Consider the following 18551-nt stretch of genomic DNA (forward strand, 5'->3'; position numbering starts at 1 on the left):
CACTGCTCCGAGAGGTGGACTGTTTTCCCTCCCTGTAGATCTCACAGTTTATGAGGGACCACAGGTTCTCTATGTGGTTCACATCAGGTGAACAAGGGGCCATGTCATTATTTTTTCTTCTTTGAGACCTTTACTGGCCAGCCACGCTGTGGAGTAGTTGGAGGCATGTGATGGAGCATTGTCCTGCATGAAAATCATGTTTTTCTTGAACGATACCGACTTCTTCCTGTACCACTGCTTGAAGAAGTTGTCTTCCAGAAACTGGCAGTAGGTCTGGGAGTTGAGCTTCGCTCCATCCTCAGCCCCAAAAGGTCCCACAAGTCCATCTTTGATGATACCAGCCCATACCAGTACCCCACCTCCACCTCGCTGGCGTCTGAGTCGGAGTGGAGCTCTCTCCCCTTTACTGATCCAGCCTCTGGCCCATCCATCTGGCCCATCAAGAGTCACTCTCATTTCATCAGTCCATAAAACCTTTGAAAAGTCAGTCTTAAGATATTTCTTGGCCCAGTCTTGACGTTTTATCTTATGTTTCTAATTCAAAGGTGGTCGTTTTTCAGCCTTCCTTACCTTGGCCGTGTCCCTGAGTATCGCACACCTTGTGCTATTTGTTACTCCAGTAACGTTGCAGCTCTGAAATATGGCAAAACTGGTGGCAAATGGCATCTTGGCAGCTTCTCGCTTGATTTTCCTCAATTCATGGGCAGTTATTTTGTGCCTTTTTTGCCCGACACGCTTCTTCCGACCCTGTTGGCTATTTGCCATGAAACGCTTGATTGTTCGGTGATCACGGTTCAAAAGTTTGGCAATTTCAACACTGCTGCATCCCTCTGCAAGACATCTCACAATTTTGGACTTTTCAGAGCCCGTCAAATCTCTCTTCTGACCCATTTTGCCAAAGGAAAGGAAGTTGCTTAATAATTAAGCACACCTTATATAGGGCTTTGATGCCATTAGACAACACCCCTTCCTCATTACAGAGATGCACATCACCTGATTTACTTAATTGGTAGTTGGCTCTCACGCCTGAACAGCTTGGAGTAGGACAGCATGTATAAAAAGTATCATGTGATCAAAATACAACTTGCCTAATAATTCTGCACACGGTGTATAGTAGCTACCACGGGACCCACCATTCACAATAGGTGATGTCACAGCTCACCTCCTCCTCCTGTACAATGACTGATAACCCCTCTATATACAGTAGATATCACAGGTTCCATCATTCACAATAGGGGACGTCACAGCTCATGTCCTCCTCCTCCTGTACAATGACTGATAACACCTCTATATACAGTAGATAACACAGAACCCACCATTCACAATAGGTGATGTCACAGCTCACCTCCTCCTCCTACTGTGCAATGACTGATAACACCTCTATATACAGTAGATAACACAGGATCCACCATTCACAATAGGTGATGTCACAGCTCACCTCCTCCTCCTGTGCAATGACTGATAACACCTCTATATACAGTAGATAACACAGGATCCACCATTCACAATAGGTGATGTCACAGCTCACCTCCTCCTCCTGTACAATGACTGATAACCCCTCTATATACAGTAGATAACACAGGATCCACCATTCACAATAGGTGATGTCACAGCTCACCTCCTCCTCCTCCTGTACAATGACTGACAACACCTCTATATACAGCTGATAACATAGGATCCACCAATCACAATAGGCGATATCACAGCTCACCTCCTCCCTCTTCCTGCACAATGACTGATAACACCTCTATATACAGTAGATAACACAGGATCCACCATTCACAATAGATGATGTCACAGCTCACCTCCTCCTCCTCCTGTACAATGACTGATAACACCTCTATATACAGTAGATAACACAGGATCCACCATTCACAATAGGTGATATCACAGCTCACCTCCTCCTCCTGTACAATGACTGATAACACCTCTATATACAGTACATAACACAGGATCCACCATTCACAATAGGTGATGTTACAGCTCACCTCCTCCTCCTGTACAATGACTGATAACACCTCTATATACTGTAGATAACACAGGATCCACCATTCACAATAGGTGATGTCACAGCTCACCTCCTCCTCCTGTACAATGACTGATAACACCTCTATATACAGCAGATAACACAGGATCCACCATTCACAATAGGTGATGTCACAGCTCACCTCCTCCTCCTGTACAATGACTGATAACACCTCTGTATACAGGAGATAACACAGGATCCACCATTCACAATAGGTGATGTCACAGCTCACCTCCTCCTCCTGTACAATGACTGATAACACCTCTATATACTGTAGATAACACAGGATCCACCATTCACAATAGGTGATGTCACAGCTCACCTCCTGCTCCTGTACAATGACTGATAACACCTCTATATACAGTAGATAACACAGGATCCACCATTCACAATAGGTGAAGTCACAGCTCACCTCCTCCTCCTGTACAATGACTGATAACACCTCTATATACTGTAGATAACACAGGATCCACCATTCACAATAGGTGATGTCACAGCTCACCTCCTCCTCCTGTACAATGACTGATAACACCTCTATATACAGCAGATAACACAGGATTCACCATTCACAATAGGTGATGTCACAGCTCACCTCCTCCCTCTTCCTGCACAATGACCATTGCCCAGAGTAGACTCAGTCTATTATTGCTAATATCCATGTGAAGAAGAGGAAGAAGTGGGAGTCTAACAGTAAAGGGGTTGTCCAGTGAAAACAAATCATCACCTTTCCACAAGAACAGTGAGGGCCCAACTGCTGGGACTCGCCCCAACTGGCATCAGTGTGGTTCCCAGTGTCAGACCCCCACCGATCAGTAAGTTACTACCTGTACCATAGATTGATAATAACTTGTTTTTTATCTAGCATCCTCTTTACATTTAGTGGCCATTATAAAAATTGCAATATTTAACATTACTTGGACAGTGAAAACAAACTGAAAAATCAACAAACAAATAAATAAATAAAACAAATAAAATACAACTGAAATACAAATAAAATAAAAAATAAATTTCACCTGATTTAAACAAAACAAATATATGAAATGGAGATAAATGGAGAGAAGCAAGATTACACTCTTATAATTGTAACATTACTTATTTTTATCCTAATTTTTTTGGCTCTTTTTCTTTATTTTTGGCCTTTTTAACACACACAAAAAAAATGTGTTGACAATATGATCGGATCTTCTTCTTCATCGACTTCCAGTAACACAGAACTTTCTGCCGCTTGGCTTACTATGCTGCGAGTTCAAGAAAGAAAAACATTTTGAAGCAATCACGATTACATGATCCAATATTAATGTGGAACGGTGAGAACGCACGGCCCACCGGCGGCCAAAGCACACAGCAACAAAACACCCCACCTCGATATTCTCAGAAAATAACGCAGGTTATAAATACACTTCTCAGTCTGAGACATTTCCATCATTTACATCTATTCATTGTGAAAGTGCTGAGACAACAACGCCGAGTTCCTTTTTCTGTATAAAAATGCAGATGATACATCACAAAAAATGAGTCACGGGACGGAGACTCTGGAGCCAGAGCGACGGTCCGCACCGAGCTATTAGCTGCACAAGTAGCACATAAATCACAACGCTTCACTCAAATAAAAGGGATGATGTTTCATGAACGGGAGACATTTTTCCCCCCTCTAACTTTTTATTTTTCTTGGTCTCACGTATTTCCAAAATGTGCATGAGAGAATGCTATTTTGGAAAGGGTACAGTCAAGTCTTTGCTCGCTTATGGGGGGCTGCTCTTTCCTTTGAAAAGGTTCCAAAATGCTACATGTGCAAACTAGCTGTGAACTAATGAGCGTACAAAAGTGCTAGAAGCCCTAAACTGTGGATGAACTGTGCACAAAAGGCAACCCCGACACTCGGGGTACAAAAGGCAACCCCGACACTCGGGGTACAAAAGGCAACCCCGACACTCGGGGTACAAAAGGCAACCCCGACACTCGGGGTACAAAAGGCAACCCCGACACTCGGGGTACAAAAGGCAACCCCGACACTCGGGGTACAAAAGGCAACCCCGACACTCGGGGTACAAAAGGCAACCCCAACACATAGGCATAGAGCGTGTAAAGAAGGGAGGGGTATGACCTTCAAATAGTTTTACATGCTATATATTAAAGTATTTTGGCAGATAAATGACATTACTGATCCTGTACTGATCCTGAGTTACATCCTGTATTATACCCCAGAGCTGCACTTACTATTCTGCTGGTGCAGTCACTGTGTACATACATTACATTACTGATCCTGAGTTACATCCTTTATTATACTCCAGAGCTGCACTCACTATTCTGCTGGTGCAGTCACTGTGTACATACATTACATTACTGATCCTGAGTTACATCCTTTATTATACTCCAGAGCTGCACTCACTATTCTGCTGGTGCAGTCACTGTGTACATACATTACATTACTGATCCTGAGTTACATCCTTTATTATACTCCAGAGCTGCACTCACTATTCTGCTGGTGCAGTCACTGTGTACATACATTACATTACTGATCCTGAGTTACATCCTTTATTATACTCCAGAGCTGCACTCACTATTCTGCTGGTGCAGTCACTGTGTACATACATTACATTACTGATCCTCAGTTACATCCTGTATTATACTTCAGAGCTGCACTCACTATTCTGCTGGTGCAGTCACTGTGTACATACATTACATTACTGATCCTGAATTACATTCTGTATTATACTCCAGAGCTGCACTCACTATTCTGCTGGTGCAGTCACTGTGTACATACATTACATTACTGATCCTGAGTTACATCCTTTATTATACTCCAGAGCTGCACTCACTATTCTGCTGGTGCAGTCACTGTGTACATACATTACATTACTGATCCTGAGTTACATCCTTTATTATACTCCAGAGCTGCACTCACTATTCTGCTGGTGCAGTCACTGTGTACATACATTACATTACTGATCCTCAGTTACATCCTGTATTATACTTCAGAGCTGCACTCGCTATTCTGCTGGTGCAGTCACTGTGTACATACATTACATTACTGATCCTGAATTACATTCTGTATTATACTCCAGAGCTGCACTCACTATTCTGATGGTGCAGTCACTGTGTACATACATTACTGATCCTGAGTTACATCCTGTATTATACTCCAGAGCTGCACTCACTATTCTGCTGGTGCAGTCACTGTGTACATACATTACATTACTGATCCTCAGTTACATCCTGTATTATACTCCAGAGCTGCACTCGCTATTCTGCTGGTGCAGTCACTGTGTACATACATTACATTACTGATCCTGAGTTACATCCTGTATTATACTCCAGAGCTGCACTCACTATTCTGCTGGTGCAGTCACTGTGTACATACATTACATTACTGATCCTGAGTTATATCCTGTATAATACTCCAGAGCTGCACTCACTATTCTGCTGGTGCAGTCACTGTGTACATACATTACATTACTGATCCTGAGTTACATCCTGTATTATACCCCAGAGCTGCACTCACTATTCTGCTGGTGCAGTCACTGTGTACATACATTACATTACTGATCCTGAGTTACCGTATATACTCGAGTATAAGCCAAGATTTTCAGCCCAAATTTTTGGGCAGAAAGTGCCCCTCTCGGCTTATACTCGAGTCACGGTCGGCGGTGGGGTCGGCGGGTGAGGGGGAGAGAGCGTGTCGCATAGTCACCTAGTCCCGGCGCTCGTGGCGCTCCCCCTGCCCGTCCCACGGTCTTCGGTGCCGCAGCTCATCCCCTGTTCAGCGGTCACATGGTACCGCTCATTAGAGAAATGAATATGGACTCCACTCCCATAGGGGTGGAGCCGCATATTCATTCATCTAATCAGCGGTAACGGTGACCGCTGACAGAGGAAGAGGCTGCGGCACCCGGAGACCAGCTGTCCGCGAGAAGGAGCCAGGGATGCCGGGAGCAGGTGAGTATCTCATAGTTACCTGTCCCTGTTCCACATGCCGGGCGCCGCTCAGTCTTCACGTCCTCTTGTTCTGACTGTTCAGGTCAGAGGGCGCGATGACGTAATAATCTGCGCGCCGCCCTCTGCCTGATCAGTCAGTGCAGAGAGACGCCGAGACGGGACGCTGAGGAGCTGCAAGCAAGAGGTATGTCATTTTTTTTTATTGCAGCAGCATTGTATATTGCACAGCTTTATGTGGAGCATCTATGGGGCCATAATGAACAGTATGGAGTATCTATTTTTAATTTTGAAATTCACCAGTACCTGCTGCATTTTCCACCCTAGGCTTATACTCGAGTCAATAAGTTTTCCCAGTTTTTTGTGGCAAAATTAGGGGGGTCGGCTTATACTCGAGTATATACGGTATATCCTGTATTATACTCCAGAGCTGCACTCACTATTCTGCTGGTGCAGTCACTGTGTACATACATTACATTACTGATCCTGAGTTACATCCTGTATTATACCCCAGAGCTGCACTCACTATTCTGCTGGTGCAGTCACTGTGTACATACATTACATTACTGATCCTGAGTTATATCCTGTATTATACTCCAGAGCTGCACTCACTATTCTGCTGGTGCAGTCACTGTGTACATACATTACATTACTGATCCTGAGTTACATCCTGTATTATACCCCAGAGCTGCACTCACTATTCTGCTGGTGCAGTCGCTGTGTACATACATTACATTACTGATCCTGAGTTACACCCTGTATTATACTCCAGAGCTGCACTCACTATTCTGCTGGTGCAATCACTGTGTACTTACATTACATTACTGATTCTGAGTTACATCCTGTATTATACTCCAGAGCTGCACTCACTATTCTGCTGGTGCAGTCACTGTGTACATACATTACATTACTGATTCTGAGTTTCATCCTGTATTATACTCCAGAGCTGCACTCACTATTCTGCTGGTGCAGTCACTGTGTACATACATTACATTACTGATCCTGAATTACACCCTGTATTATACCCCAGAGCTGCACTCACTATTCTGCTGGTGCAGTCGCTGTGTACATACATTACATTACTGATTCTGAGTTACATCCTGTATTATACTCCAGAGCTGCACTCACTATTCTGCTGGTGCAGTCACTGTGTACATACATTACATTACTGATCATGAATTACACCCTGTATTATACCCCAGAGCTGCACTCACTATTCTGCTGGTGCAGTCACTGTGTACATATATAACATTACTGATCCTGAGTTACATCCAGTATTATACCCCAGAGCTGCACTCACTATTCTGCTGGTGCAGTCACAGTGTACATACATTACATTACTGATCCTGAATTACATCCTGTATTATACTCCAGAGCTGCACTCACTATTCTGCTGGTGCAGTCACTGTGTACATACATTACATTACTGGTCCTGAGTTACATCCTGTATTATACTCCAGAGCTGCACTCACTATTCTGCTGGTGCAGTCACTGTGTACATACATTACATTACTGATCCTGAGTTACATCCTGTATTATACCCCAGAGCTGCACTCACTATTCTGCTGGTGCAGTCACTGTGTACATACATTACATTACTGATCATGAATTACACCCTGTATTATACCCCAGAGCTGCACTCACTATTCTGCTGGTGCAGTCACTGTGTACATACATTACATTACTGATCCTGAGTTACATCCTGTATTATACTCCAGAGCTGCACTCACTATTCTGCTGGTGCAGTCACTGTGTACATACATTACATTACTGATCCTGAGTTACACCCTGTATTATACCCCAGAGCTGCACTCACTATTCTGCTGGTGCAGTCACTGTGTACATACATTACATAACTGATCCTGAGTTACATCCTGTATTATACTCCAGAGCTGCACTCACTATTCTGCTGGTGCAGTCACTGTGTACATACATTACATTACTGATCCTGAATTACACCCTGTATTATACCCCAGAGCTGCACTCACTATTCTGCTGGTGCAGTCGCTGTATACATACATTACATTACTGATCCTGAGTTACATCCTGTATTATACTCCAGAGCTGCACTCACTATTCTGCTGGTGCAGTCACTGTGTACATACATTACATTACTGATCCCGAGTTACATCCTGTATTATACCCCAGAGCTGCACTCACTATTCTGCTGGTGCAGTCACTGTGTACATACATTACATTACTGATCCTGAGTTACATCCTGTATTATACCCCAGAGCTGCACTCACTATTCTGCTGGTGCAGTCACTGTGTACATACATTACATTACTGATCCTGAGTTACATCCTGTATTATACCCCAGAGCTACACTCACTATTCTGCTGGTGCAGTCGCTGTGTACATACATTACATTACTGATCCTGAGTTACATCCTGTATTATACCCCAGAGCTGCACTCACTATTCTGCTGGTGCAGTCGCTGTGTACATACATTACATTACTGATCCTGAATTACACCCTGTATTATACCCCAGAGCTGCACTCACTATTCTGCTGGTGCAGTCACTGTGTACATACATTACATTACTGATCCTGAGTTACATCCAGTATTATACTCCAGAGCTGCACTCACTATTCTGCTGGTGCAGTCGCTGTGTACATACATTACATTACTGATCCTGAGTTACATCCTGTATTATACTCCAGAGCTGCACTCACTATTCTGCTGGTGCAGTCACTGTGTACATACATTACATTACTGATCCTGAATTACACCCTGTATTATACCCCAGAGCTGCACTCACTATTCTGCTGGTGCAGTCACTGTGTACATACATTACATTACTGATCCTGAGTTACATCCAGTATTATACTCCAGAGCTGCACTCACTATTCTGCTGGTGCAGTCGCTGTGTACATACATTACATTACTGATCCTGAGTTACATCCTGTATTATACTCCAGAGCTGCACTCACTATTCTGCTGGTGCAGTCACTGTGTACATACATTACATTACTGATCCTGAGTTACATCCTGTATTATACCCCAGAGCTGCACTCACTATTCTGCTGGTGCAGTCACTGTGTACATACATTACATTACTGATCCTGAGTTACATCCTGTATTATACCCCAGAGCTGCACTCACTATTCTGCTGGTGCAGTCGCTGTGTACATACATTACATTACTGATCCTGAGTTACATCCTGTATTATACCCCAGAGCTGCACTCACTATTCTGCTGGTGCAGTCGCTGTGTACATACATTACATTACTGATCCTGAATTACACCCTGTATTATACCCCAGAGCTGCACTCACTATTCTGCTGGTGCAGTCACTGTGTACATACATTACATTACTGATCCTGAGTTACATCCAGTATTATACTCCAGAGCTGCACTCACTATTCTGCTGGTGCAGTCGCTGTGTACATACATTAGATGTACCTTCCATGTATAGTGAGTTGTTGTGGATTTTCGCCCTTTGACATGTAACCTTCCACCCTATGGCTGAGTTACAAGGTGACAGCCTACATGTACACATATTCCTGGCGGTTAATCTCACCACCTTATCGCAGAGTTTCTGCACCCGGGGATTCGCACTTTGCATATTACTTGTGCATTTTCTGTGAGAGTAGATGGGAAACCCCACAACGCTCTGGTTTCCGACAGCATAAAAATGATATAAATATAATAATACTACTCATCTGAATTTGCTTTCCAAGTGTTGGAGACAGTAAAGGTCAGAGAGGAACATGTGGGTCAGAGCTCATGTCATCCACGCTGCTGATGGCGCTGCTGCAGGCAGTAGGCTGATGCTCCACATTATGTGCGGCCTGTGGAATGGATGCCTCATACGTGTGGGCTCCGAGACATCATCGTCATCATCTTCATCATCATCATCGGCTTGGTTTTTATTTTCCTATTGCTATAAGGGAAGAATTACGGAGTGTCCTGTTGCCGGATCCTCTGCGGGGTCCTGACTGTGAGCCTAGCGATTGTCAGCTCACCTGCACAGACCCAAATAGCCAGAGCAAAATCGTGTCACTAGTGGTTTTACTTTCAAAATGGTCCAAAAGTTGCCGGATTATCAGATATTCTGGATCGTCAGATAGAAATGTAAAATCCCGGGCCACGGGTCCATAATGCAGACCATTAGGCCATTCATGGGACCCGGTAAATGCCTCCATATGCCACAGTTTTCTTTCACAGGAAGATTACCTCCGAGATAGAGCAAGTGATGGAGCCCTGCTGTCTGTGTGTCAGTCCTCACTGCAGGTCTGGCATTCTATTCATGCACTGGATAGATCTGGATGAGCGGTGTTAGAGGACGAGTCTACATCAGAGCACGGTGTGAGAAGAGCGAGAACAGCATCGTTACCAAAAAGTATCTTTTTTAATACGTCACATAATATAGGGAGATCGCAGTGTTTCCACCTTACGAGACGGATAGGACTTTATTAAGATATGGATCCAGTGTAAAAGCCGACATTGACTGGAATTAGAGCCTACCCCTACTGGAAATGTACAGGCTGGCATTAGAGCAAACCCCTACTGGCAATGTATAGGCTGGCATTAGAGCCTACCCCTACTGGCAATGTATAGGCTGGCATTAGAGCCTATCCCTACCGGCAATGTATAGGCTGGCATTAGAGCCTATCCCTACTGGCAATGTATAGGCTGGCATTAGAGCCTATCCCTACTGGCAATGTATAGGCTGGCATTAGAGCCTATCCCTACCGGCAATGTATAGGCTGGCATTGGAGCCTATCCCTACCGGCAATGTATAGGCTGGCATTAGAGCCTACCCCTACAGGCAATGTATAGGCCAGCATTAGAGCCTATCCTTACTGGAAATGTACAGGCTGGCATTAGAGCAAACCCCTACTGGCAATGTATAGGCTGACATTAGAGCCTACTCCTACTGGCAATGTATAGGCTGGCATCTGGCATTAGAGCCTACCCCTACAGGCAATGTATAGGCTGGCATTAGAGCCTACCCCTACAGGCAATGTATAGGCTGGTATTGGAGCCTAAGCCTACTGGCAATGTATAGGCTGGCATTAGAGCCTACCCCTACAGGAAATGTATAGGCTGGCAATAGAGCCTACCCCTACTGGCAATGTATAGGCTGGCATTAGAGCCTACCCCTACTGGCAATGTATAGGCTGGCATTAGAGCCTACCCCTACAGGCAATGTATAGGCTGGCATTACAGCCTACGCCTACTGGCAATGTATAGGCTGGCATTAGAGCCTACCCCTACTGGCAATGTATAGGCTGGTATTGGAGCCTAAGCCTACTGGCAATGTATAGGCTGGCATTAGAGCCTACCCCTACAGGAAATGTATAGGCTGGCATTAGAGCCTACCCCTACTGGCAATGTATAGGCTGGCATTAGAGCCTACCCCTACAGGCAATGTATAGGCCTGTCATTAGAGCCTACCCCTACAGGCAATGTAAAGGCTGGCATTACTGCCTACCCCTACTGGCAATGTATAGGCTGGCATTAGTGCCTACCCCTACTGGCAATGTATAGGCTGGCATTAGAGCCTACCCCTACAGGCAATGTATAGGCTGGCATTAGAGCCTACCCCTACACGCAATGTATAGGTTGGCATTAGAGCCTATCCCTACTGGCAATGTATAGGCTGGCATTACTGCCTACCCCTACTGGCAATATATAGGCTGGCATTAGAGCCTATCCCTACTGGCAATGTATAGGCTGGCATTAGAGCCTATCCCTACTGGCAATATATAGGCTGGCATTAGAGCCTACCCCTACTGGCAATGTATAGGCTGGCATTAGAGCCTACCCCTACAGGCAATGTATAGGCTGGCATTAGAGCCTACCACTACACGCAATGTATAGGTTGGCATTAGAGCCTATCCCTACTGGCAATATATAGGCTGGCATTAGTGCCTACCCCTACTGGCAATGTATAGGCTGGCATTAGAGCCTACCCCTACAGGCAATGTATAGGCTGGCATTAGAGCCTACCCCTACACGCAATGTATAGGTTGGCATTAGAGCCTATCCCTACTGGCAATGTATAGGCTGGCATTACTGCCTACCCCTACTGGCAATATATAGGCTGGCATTAGAGCCTATCCCTACTGGCAATGTATAGGCTGGCATTAGAGCCTACCCCTACAGGAAATGTATAGGCTGGCATTAGAGCCTACCCCTACTGGCAATGTATAGGCTGGCATTAGAGCCTACCCCTACAGGCAATGTATAGGCTGGCATTAGAGCCTACTCTTACTGGCAATGTATAGGCTGGCATTAGTGCCTACCCCTACAGGCAATGTATAGGCTGGCATTAGAGCCTACCCCTACTGGCAATGTATAGGCTGGCATTAGAGCCTACCCTTACAGGCAATGTATAGGCTGGCATTAGAGCCTACTCTTACTGGCAATGTATAGGCTGGCATTAGTGCCTACCCCTACAGGCAATGTAAAGGCTGGCATTAGTGCCTACCCCTACTGGCAATGTATAGGCTGGCATTAGAGCCTACCCTTACAGGCAATGTATAGGCTGGCATTAGAGCCTACTCTTACTGGCAATGTATAGGCTGGCATTAGAGACATTAAAAGAAAAAACATAAAAAAAATAACATGGTGTTTTAAAATGTAAGAACAATCCGATGTGGTGTTTTCCCATGGGATGCTTCTTGCAGATATCAAGTGCTTATTTTAATGTGGATTTTGGTGCGAAATCAGCAGTAAAAACCAGGTTAAGTAACGGTAACTTCATTTGAAGATACTGTAAGGCTATGTTCACACGGTGCGGTTTTTGCTGCGGATCCGCAGCGGAATTGCACTGCGGATCCGCAGCAGTTTTCCATGTAGGTTACAGTACAATGTAACCCAATGGAAAAAAGGACCCGCTGTGCCGACGATCCTTTTTTCCACAGGCAAATCCGCAGCGGTTTTGCCTGCAGAAAAAAGAAGTACCATGTCAATTCTTTCTGCAGATTCCGCTGCGGGTTTCCAGCAGCACCAATAGGAAACTGCATTTGGAAACCCGCAGTGGAATCCGCAGAAGAAAAAGGATCAAAAACCGCAGCTAAAATCAGCGCTGAATTTAGCTGCGGTTTTTCAAAACAGGACCTGAAAAAAAAAGGATGAAAAAAAGGATCGTGTGAACGTAGCCTTAAAGAAAGTCCTGTTTTTGAAGTCTTAGGGTGTTATTTACTATTCCTATAAAATGTTTATTTTGCCTTCTCCTCTATTAATGTCAGTGGCGCACAGTCTGACCTATTCCACGGATCTGCGCGGTCAGTGCCAGGGGGATGACTCTCATCATTTGCCAGCTGGGGTTTGCACCACTTGGACACGGCACATCAACTTTTGCGACACGTTTAAGGTCACTCGTGTTGTGTAAGTTCTCACCGCGCATTAAGCCATCGAGCCTCTTCTCACCTCTAGTTAAGCCTAAAATGCCCAGAACATGTTTTCATAGCTCTGAGAGCCGTGCGGCTTGATGCGGCTGACACAGGTGATACTAATGCTGAGCGACACCCGGCCGCCAACGCTAAAAGCCTCAGCCGGTGTCAGGGCATTACAGACTGAAACAGTCCACTGAGCAGCCGATCGAAAAGACGGAGTGATAGAAGACTCCTCCATGACGGAGGCCGAGCATAGGACTTATTGTACGGGGGTGGGGGGGGGGGCGATCACACAAATTGGGGACTCCACGTCCTCATCATCACTTTCTCACTATTAATTGTAAAGTGCTCAGCTCCAAAACCCCCATTAGGCTACTTTCAGACATAGCGCATTTTTGAGCGCTATTTTGCGGGCGCTTTTCAAAAATGCGCAATGTCATTTTCGTCTGCCGGCAAAGTGAATGAGAAATTCACTTTGCCGTTCAGACACACCGCAAAAAAACGCGGCGCTTTTGTCTGCAAACACGCCGGCGTAAAAAGAATTGACATGTCAATTCTTTACGCAGCGGCGTGTCTGCGTGTCCCCATAGGGCCCCATCTTACCGTCCACACACAGCGCCTTTGTCCTGGGTGTCGGCGTCTTTGTACGGAGGGGTTGACACCCAGGACCGGACGTGACGTCGGACAGGAAGAGGGAAGCCCCCGCCCCCCAGTGAAGCAGCATGGAGTCCTTCAACAGAATGACCATAAACGTGGGGCTGCTGATCGAGACGGTATGTGTGTATGTGTGTGTGTGTGTGTGTGTGTGCGTGCGTGTGTGTGTATGCGTGTGTGTCCCCATGCGACGCTAGTGCCACCATTGTGCTAAGTCGCCGTATGGGACTACTACTCCCATCCGGTATTAGGATGGGAGAGTTGTCCCTGTGTCCGGCGACTTAGCACAATTGTAAAGTTACACAAAACACCTACACACAATACACATACATGACACACAGTACATACAACACATAACATAGAGTATATACTCACCAACAGCACACTTGTAGGCGAAGCCCTCGATCCTCCAGGAAAAAATCCAAAAATAATAAACCAAATCCATACTCCCTGTCCGCAGAATCCATAAAACGAGTGTCCCACGCCGATCGGCTGCTCTCCGGCGATACACTGCCAGGAGCGAAGCTCCTAGCAGTGTATCGCGTACTGTTCCGGAGTTCAATGGCTCCGGCGTCTCGGTTAACAGCAGTACAGCTGCGTTGAACTTTCCCACGCAGCACTGCCGTTAAGCGAGAGTGCCGGGGTCAATGACCGCCGGTAAACTCGCTCGCGCATGCGCAGTGACACACCGACAGGAACTATGGCTCCTGTCAGTGTGTTGCTGCAGCCGTGGAGAGCAGACATATCTCTGGATGTGTCTGTTCTCCATGGAAAATCTTGATACGTGGCACTTAAATACGTGGCAATTAAATACGTGACACGTGGCACTTATACGTGATACGTGTCACTTAAATACGTGGCACTGAAATACGTGATACGTGGCACTTTGATACGTGGCACGTGTCACTTAAATACGTGGCACTGAAATATGTGGCACGTGGCACTTTGATACGTGGCACGTGGCCCTGAAATACGTGGCACTGAAATATGTGGCACGTGGCACTTTGATACGTGGCACGTGGCACTGAAATACGTGGCACTTTGATACGTGGCACTTTGATACGTGGCACTGAAATACGTGGCACGTGGCACTTTGATACGTGGCACGTGGCACTGAAATACGTGGCACGTGGCCCTGAAATACGTGGCACTGAAATATGTGATACGTGGCACTGAAATGTGTGATACGTGGCACTTAAATACGTGGCATGATGTCCAAGTCCACTCCTCAGTTTCCGCCAAGAGGGCATGTTTCCAGCTCTGATTAGTGTTGCGCAAGTGCCGAATGACTCACCGTCAGTGGTGACGAGGAAAGGGCCTTGCGCAATACTAATGAAAGCTGGAAGCATGCCCTCCTGGCGGCAATTAATGAGTGGACTTGGACATCCACAGGTTTATAATCCCATTTTGGGGATGTTTACAGTGTTTACGTGTGGAATTTTGTTAATAACAAAAAAAACAACAAATCATTCTATTCTCAATTTTATTAGAAAAGTTTTTCAATTTTGACAGTTACTACAAATAAATATTTGAACTTTTAACTATGATGTAGTCTGCTTCTTTGATTTGTCGACCATGGCAAAAAATACACATTACATAACACCCACTTGCCATGAATAGAGGACACCCCCTAGAAATCAGATATACTACGAGGGGAACTGCTGAATAGAAGGCAGTCTATATCTATGGAAGAAGAACTCACAGGAGTGTCAGGAATAACATACAGCAAACAATGTGGAGTACCGGAAAACTCCAGTGTTAACTCCAGTGTGTATTGTATTCTGAGTCATAAAGACAGGAAATGACCTCAATGACTCTTTTTTTTTTCCCCTTTTTTTTTTTTCAAACAAACTTTAATTTCAGTACACAATGCTGAAAAAAACGCAGCTGCAAAAAACGCAGCTGCAAAAAACGCAGCAAAAAACGCAGTGTGTGAAAGCAGCTGCGTTTTTTGCCTGCGTAAAAAAACGCAGGTAAAGCAGCAGCAAAATACGCAGCAAATATCCTGTGTGTGAAAGTAGCCTTACAGTGGAGTCAGATACCTCACCAACCTCGGTGCAAAAATACCCCAAACTGTGCCTTAACCCCCCTCCCCCAGTCCAATGCTGAGTGTCCGGTGACTTATTATCTGCAGTGCTGATATCCATCAGTCAATCAGTGCGCGGAGTATCTTGACGGCACGCGCTGCTGAGCTCACTGATTGGCTGCAGCGCTGCTGACGAGACATCAGCGCTGCAGACAATAATGGACACCAGGAGTGCGCATTTGTTTTTTTCTGAATCCGGAAAACCCCTTTAACCATTTAGACGCTGCTGACAATCACTTACTGCAGCATTCAAATGTTTTGGCTGTGGGGTCTTGCGTGTCCTGGTGCCCACTGTGTCCCACCCGCATTTGTATGACTTTATCATGGGTCAGAATCACCCTCGGCACAACACAATCACGGGGTGACAATGGACTGTCATGGCAGCTGTGAGAATGCGGAAGCCCCCTGTAACTGCAATCTTGGTTCTCTATGAAGCTCTTCCTGCGGAGATCAGTAATATCACTGGATCCCTAGATCCTGCAGCAGGTCAAGTGATCTAGAAGGACTAAAAGATAAAGCAAAAATTAATTAAAAAAAAGTAAAAAAAAATATATATATATATATATATATATATATATATATATATATTATATATACAGGTCCTTCTCAAAAAATTAGCATATAGTGTTAAATTTCATTATTTACCATAATGTAATGATTACAATTAAACTTTCATATATTATAGATTCATTATCCACCAACTGAAATTTGTCAGGTCTTTTATTGTTTTAATACTGATGATTTTGGCCTACAACTCCTGATAACCCAAAAAACCTGTCTCAATAAATTAGCATATCAAGAAAAGGTTCTCTAAACGACCTATTACCCTAATCTTCTGAATCAACTAATTAACTCTAAACACATGCAAAAGATACCTGAGGCTTTTAAAAACTCCCTGCCTGGTTCATTACTCAAAACCCCCATCATGGGTAAGACTAGCGACCTGACAGATGTCAAGAAGGCCATCATTGACACCCTCAAGCAAGAGGGTAAGACCCAGAAAGAAATTTCTCAACAAATAGGCTGTTCCCAGAGTGCTGTATCAAGGCACCTCAATGGTAAGTCTGTTGGAAGGAAACAATGTGGCAGAAAACGCTGTACAACGAGAAGAGGTGACCGGACCCTGAGGAAGATTGTGGAGAAGGACCGATTCCAGACCTTGGGGAACCTGAGGAAGCAGTGGACTGAGTCTGGTGTGGAAACATCCAGAGCCACCGTGCACAGGCATGTGCAGGAAATGGGCTACAGGTGCCGCATTCCCCAGGTAAAGCCACTTTTGAACCATAAACAGCGGCAGAAGCGCCTGACCTGGGCTACAGAGAAGCAGCACTGGACTGTTGCTAAGTGGTCCCAAGTACTTTTTTCTGATGAAAGCAAATTTTGCATGTCATTCGGAAATCAAGGTGCCAGAGTCTGGAGGAAGACTGGGGAGAAGGAAATGCCAAAATGCCTGAAGTCCAGTGTCAAGTACCCACAGTCAGTGATGGTGTGGGGTGCCATGTCGGCTGCTGGTGTTGGTCCACTGTGTTTCATCAAGGGCAGGGTCAATGCAGCTAGCTATCAGGAGATTTTGGAGCACTTCATGCTTCCATCGGCTGAAATGCTTTATGGAGATGAAGATTTCATTTTTCAGCACGACCTGGCACCTGCTCACAGTGCCAAAACCACTGGTAAATGGTTTACTGACCATGGTATTACTGTGCTCAATTGGCCTGCCAACTCTCCTGACCTGAACCCCATAGAGAATCTGTGGGATATTGTGAAGAGAAAGTTGAGAGACGCAAGACCCAACACTCTGGATGAGCTTAAGGCCGCTATTGAAGCATCCTGGGCCTCCATAACATCTCAGCAGTGTCACAGGCTGATTGCCTCCATGCCACGCCGCATTGAAGCAGTCATTTCTGCCAAAGGATTCCCGACCAAGTATTGAGTGCATAACTGAACATTATTATTTGATGGGTTTTTTGTTTGTTATTAAAAAACACTTTTATTTGATTGGACGGTTGAAATATGCTAATTTATTGAGACAGGTTTTTTGGGTTATCAGGAGTTGTAGGCCAAAATCATCAGTATTAAAACAATAAAAGACCTGACAAATTTCAGTTGGTGGATAATGAATCTATAATATATGAAAGTTTAATTGTAATCATTACATTATGGTAAATAATGAAATTTAACACTATATGCTAATTTTTGAGAAGGACCTGTATATGTATAAAAACAATTAAAACTTTTAATTACCACTTTTTCTTCAATTTAAAAATACGGTAAATAAAAATAACTCAAAACACGCACAAAAAAAGTATTTGATATTGACTCTTCCTTAACAATCTGTACTAAGAAAGTATAAAATTAACCAAATTGACAAACCCCTTAAAAAAAACAAAAACACACAATGCCACATTTGCCATTCTGCAGTTGTTGCACTCTTCCCCCCATCCTCCAATGGAAAAAAAAAACCACACAATGACAGAAGATGAAATCAGAGTATATACCCTAAAA

Source organism: Ranitomeya variabilis, chromosome 7 (genome assembly GCF_051348905.1).
Source record: "Ranitomeya variabilis isolate aRanVar5 chromosome 7, aRanVar5.hap1, whole genome shotgun sequence".
Lineage (NCBI taxonomy): Eukaryota > Metazoa > Chordata > Amphibia > Anura > Dendrobatidae > Ranitomeya > Ranitomeya variabilis.